Below are 5,590 nucleotides of genomic sequence, written 5' to 3' on the forward strand. Positions count from 1 at the left end.
GTTACTATTTTGGGCGCGCCAGTGTTTCCAGGGGAAACCTAATGACGCAATGACGTCAATGCAGGTCAGCAGCAGACTCTCCGGGAGGGCGGGCGGGCTCCCGGCTTTCAGGCTCCGCGCAGTCTTCGGGCGGCAGGGCGCAGACGAGGTGGCGAAGGCGGCGGGCGCGGGGGCGAGGGAACCCCGGGCGGGACCGGGAACCAGAGGGCGCTCCCTCCTAGCGCCCGGACCCGGGTAACTTCCCGTCGCCCGGCACGGAGTTTCCTTGCTGCCCACGACAGGAGGCGGCTTGGAGGGCAAGCGGGGTAAACCCCCACGCCCATCCCACCTTTATCCAGGGGGAACCAGAGGAGCCAGCAGGTTCGGACTCACTGAGAGGGCTCCACGCGGGGCCTCCCACGCACAGGTACGCGCAGGTCCTCAGGGTGTCCCCAGCATGGGGGAGGGAGACATTTACACTCATTCCTGTCCACACTCCTCTCGTATTCTGGCACCGTAACTGGGAGTCTGGGGTCTGAGACCTAGCCCCTCCTCCTGTCTCCCCCACATTTCTGAGCCTAGGAGTCGCCTTTCTGCTACTCTCCAGCACCTTATCGGGTCGCAGGCTAGAACTGAGGCTTCTCGGCCGCTGGGCCTCCCTTAGAAGCGCCATCTGAGACCAGGAGACTAGGTGGAGAGGGACGACCAGGCCAGACGTGGGGGTGTGAGACTGGGGTGGGAGCCTCAACAGCCTGGAGGGGGAGCCGGTGCCCCTGTGCAGGGCGCGTGTATGGTACTGCGATGTACTTGGTGTATGCGTGTTCTGGGAGCACGTCGTGTGTCCATGAGGTGTGTATGGTTGCTCTCATGGAAGTCTGCTGGGGGAGTGTGTCAGTGGCATAGGTGTGAGAACACCTCAGGCGCTCCTCCTTGACCAGTGTAGGAGTGTAGGGGGCCAGCAAGGGACCAGCCCGGGTCCAGGGTCTTTTTCCCCCAGCTCATCTGCCACGCATGGCCAGGTCGCACCGTACCCCCAGCCAGGCTGTGGCCCACTTTGGCCCGACCTGGCTGTAGCTTCGTCTGGAAGCACACTTCCTAAAGCTCAACCTGCCTTCTTGCTCGAACTCACTTGTGCCCTTCTCTCCTTGGAGCGTGAGTAGAAGGGGGAATTCATTTCCATCCACCCCTCCCCACCCGGAAAAGGCTTAGGCTTGCTAACTGCTCCGCTCGGCGGCAGACTTCGTTTTCAGCACCAGAGTCCGGACAGCTCCACGCCCGCCCTGGCGCCGCCTCTTTCCTCCCAGAACTGGGTGCTGGCCCTGGGAATGAGACTCCCTGCATGGGCCTCTCTGGCTTCTAACTTAACTCCTAGATCTTCCCACCCCACTGCCCCCACCACACACACAAGTCTGGCCCTTGCCTCCCTTTCCCAGATCTCTGTCTGGAAGCTTGGAGGGGTAAAACCAGCCAGCAAAATCTCCAGAGCTGACTGCCGGGTGTCTCTGCGTTGAAGTCTAGCTTCCTCCAAGGGATAGTGACTCTGAACAGAGGCTGCTAAGGCCCTGTTGCAAGTTCCCTGTTCCCACCTCAGTTTATTAAAATTAAGTAAATAAAGCCAGATTCCCTCCCTGCAAAGGCAAACCAGCCTTCAGAAGGCATTGTCAGGGTTTAGGATTTTCTGAATTCTCAAAATACAGTTCATGGCCTCTGTTATCCCTTCCTGGGGCTTCCCAGGTGTCGCTAGGGTAAAGAATCCACCCGTCAATGCAGGAGACATAAAAGATTTGAGTTCGATCCCTGGGTCGGGAAGATCCCCTGGAGGAGGGCATGGTAACCCGCTCTGGTATTCTTGCCTGGAGAATCTGTGGACAGAGGAGCCTAGAGGGCTACAGTCCATGGGGTTGCAAAGAGTCAGACATGATGGAAGTGACCTAACTTGTTTTTCCTCCCCAGACATTTTTATAGCCCTGCCCATTCCTGTTTTCCTGAATCTGGGCCTCAGCTAGTGGACAGGCAGTGAGGATGAGTCCTGCCTGCCTCTCTACTTCCTCCCACAGTCAGTGTTCAGCTGAATGTCATGGCTTTGGAGCTCTAGATGGAGCAATGTCTGCATGAGTTTTCCCCCGGGCTGTGTCCTGGACGTCCCCGGAGGCCCCAAGAGTAATTTTTGTGGTTGCAGAACTCTGTGTAGCTCACACTCGCTTCACTGGCCACATAGAGACCTCTGAGAGAGCCTGCACTCCACCCCACTCTCCAAGTGGAATCCAGGACGCAGCCAATCTCCCTGTGGTTCTCTCCACTCCGGGTTTCCTTTGGCTGATGAAGGCACCAGAGGTAGTATGGGAATGTTGTCTCAGACACCTCTCTCCATTTGCTCAGGTGTCTCCTTACTGTCATCCCAACTCCTCTAAGAAGAGCAGATTCAGAGATGGATGAGGGAAGCCAAGAAGTCACCTCTCTCTGTTCTGCCCCACCCCACCCTATTTCAGAGACCCTTGGCAAGGCTGGGAACCATGAACCTCTTCTTCTACCTGGAAATTAGAACATTCTTCCTCCCTAGACATCCTCTTCTCTCAGATAGCAGAGATTAGGCCAACCTTGTCAGAGCTGACCCGGGGGCAGATCCAGGTGTTGGCTTTGTCCTGCTGAGCCTATAGCACTAAAGGAGGTCTGGGCTCAGGGAGGAGGGTGCCTCTTTACAGAAGCTCTGGGACTTGGAGTGAAGCGTGCACACTACCAGCAGGAAATGGCCTTTTCTCTGAAGAAGCCATTGTTCTTGCTTCCGAGCTATCAGAGAGAGGAGAGGAAAGAAATCCCAGGCTAGGGAAAGGGAAGGAGGGACAGTGACCCCAGCCCAGTGGCTTCCTTCTCACAAGGCAGAAGCCCAAGCCCAGCTCCTATGGCATCCTGAGTTTCCCCAGGTCTCAAGGGGAATCAGAAAAAGGCTGTTATTCTGAAAGAATTAATTTTCATGATGAAGCTGTGTGTGGTGGGGGTGGTGGCAGTGTGGGCAACACATGCAAACCACAAGGGTATATGGCTTCCACTGAGGGCAGTGCCCCCTTCCCTTCGCCCCAGGATTTCTGCAGCTCAAACTTGGTCCTCTGGGTCACCATCTGCCTAGCCCCACTCCTGGCTACTTTCCAGGATGCTCTGGCTTCCTAGCTTCCTAGGAAGCTAGTGTTAGGTAACATCTGGCCATGGCCTCAGGGGAATGCTGGCCAGTGGCAGGCAGATAGATGTTCGCCCAGTGGACCTGAGCCTGGCTTGTTCACTTGTGGGCACAACTGGGACCTGGGGAGGAGAGCCAGGGAAGGTGAGTGGTCCCAGCCCACAGGAAGCCTGCATGTGACATTGCACCTGGTGAGGGGGAGAGCCCAGGTCTCTGAGATTGTCCTTGCCTGATCAAAGTCATCACTGGCCAGAGGAGCTTCAGTTCCACTCCCCAACCCTCCACCCTGTCTTCACCCCACCACTCCTGTCAGGTACTCAGCAGGAAGCTGGACTGACTCAGCACCATTCCCTGTATTAGCATGAGGCCAAGACTTGTTCAAGCAACTCTTTGTGCCCAGCCTCTTTTTCTCCATCTGCATAATGGGATTAGCCGAAGCAGGGATGATCCCCACAGCTTGAGAGTCCTGACAGTCAGTAGCATCTGAAATCAGAGATAGCCAGCTCCTAAAATACCTGGGTTCCTGAGAGGCTCCTGCCTCCTGGCCAGGGTCTCAGCCTCTCCCTATGGATGGAAACCCAGGTCCTATCAGAGCAGCAAGAATGCAGGAACTCACTGCTACTAGCGAGGTGCCCATAGGAAGCATGTGTGAGGAACAGCTCTGGGCTGGCCAAAGTCACACAGCGCTAACCATCCACTCAGGGCTCTAGCTGGGAGCCCCCATCCCCACCCCCCAAACAAAGAACAGGAGAGCAAAGTGGAAATTGTCCTAGAGTTTAGTCTTGGGGCCAAGAAGCTCAGGGTATTACCTTCCCTAAGGAATCACATAGAGGCATCCTGATCACCTCACTATCCATCAGTGGGACCCTTGGGCTCAGCAGGGACTGAGGCAAGGCACAGGTGAGCTGGAACAAGGTCAGTGTTCTCCTCCCTACGTGGAGCTTCCCAGGAAACATGGGTCTCTTGCCCAAGGCTGACGTTTGGATTCTGCAGCCCTCAGAAGGAAGACAAGGAGGGTGTCTCCTCAGCCAACAGGAGCAACCCCCGTGCACAGTGCATCTGTTTCCCCAGAGGCTCCAGGTACAAGGTTGGCACTGACAGTGGGTTCTGAGTAACCTTGAACTAGTCATGTCTCTGCACGGCATGAAAACAGAGATATAGCATCTGCCCCAGCCCCTCACAGGCAGTAGTTAGTCTGATGAGTACAGTGAAGACAAGTGTGTCAGTGGGGCAGGGGAGGGTATGGGTGGAGGACCGTTGACCCTAAAAGCCCAAGAAAACCCCAGAAAGCTGTCTCCCCAAACGCTGTCCGGCCAAGTTCTATTGTCTCTGAGTTCTCAGAGTCTCGGCTTCTCTCTGTGGGTGGAAGCTGAGCACCGCCGTTCAGGAATACGAGAAGATACAAATGCACTAGATATGATGAGATGGTTGGACAGGCACCACCTGACAATGCGCAGATGAGACCAGCAGCAGTTCATTAGTCACATACCCTCACAGCCTGCTGTGGGGGTGGAGGAGGACAGCGCACACCTTGCAGGGCCACGTGACAGCCACACCGGGCTTGCCCTCTGGAGCTGCCCTTGGGAGCAGAGCAAGCCAGCAGGGACTGTGTAGTATAGGCTTTACAGTAATAAGAGGGTGCATGCGTGTGGGCTAAGTTGCTTCAGTCGTGTCTGACTCTTTGCAACCCCAGGGACTGTAGCCCACCAGGCTCCTCTGTCCATGGGATTCTCCAGGCAAGAATACTGGAGTGGGTTGCTATGCCCTCCTCCAGGGAATCATTCTGACCCAGGGACGAACCCATGTCTCTTACATCTCCTGCATTGGCAGGGGGGGGGGGGGGGGGTGGGGTGGGGTTATTTACCACGAGCGCCACCTGGGAAGCCCAATAAGACGTTGGGTGCCCCTGATTCTTGTGGAAGGTCGTGATTGACTCATTTGAATAATTTCTTATTCAAATTGTGGTCCAGGGAACCCTGCAATCTCCAGGTGCCCAGGAAGGCCCTTTCCCTTTTTAGGACAACATTCTCAGCTGCTTTCCTTCCAGTTGGGTGGAAGGACTGAAGGCCCTCTTTGTTTCCTCTCAATCTTACACTGTGGAGCTAGGGAGTGGATTTGTACAAGTCATTGGCATTTTTACCCTGGTAGTCAGGATGAGGACAATGTATGGGGCTGAGTTGACCACAATGATGGGGAGGCCTGGCTCTTAGCCCAGCTCCTCACTCACCATGTGGCTTTGGGCAAACTTGTCCCTCTCTGGTCTCGGACGTCTCCACAGGAACCGGAAGGGGTTGGTTGAACTTGAAGGCTCTTTCTGTTTTGTTGTGCTGTGACCCTCAAAGATTCTAACTGTGAAATACAAGGCTCCATGCTCGCAGGTAGAGGTATTTGAAGGCTGGAGGTGGGAGGGCATTTTTGTTCCCTTAGAGTTGGGGTGAG

The sequence above is a fragment of the Ovis aries genome, chromosome 4 (assembly GCF_016772045.2).
Source record: "Ovis aries strain OAR_USU_Benz2616 breed Rambouillet chromosome 4, ARS-UI_Ramb_v3.0, whole genome shotgun sequence".
NCBI classification, from domain to species: Eukaryota; Metazoa; Chordata; class Mammalia; order Artiodactyla; family Bovidae; genus Ovis; species Ovis aries.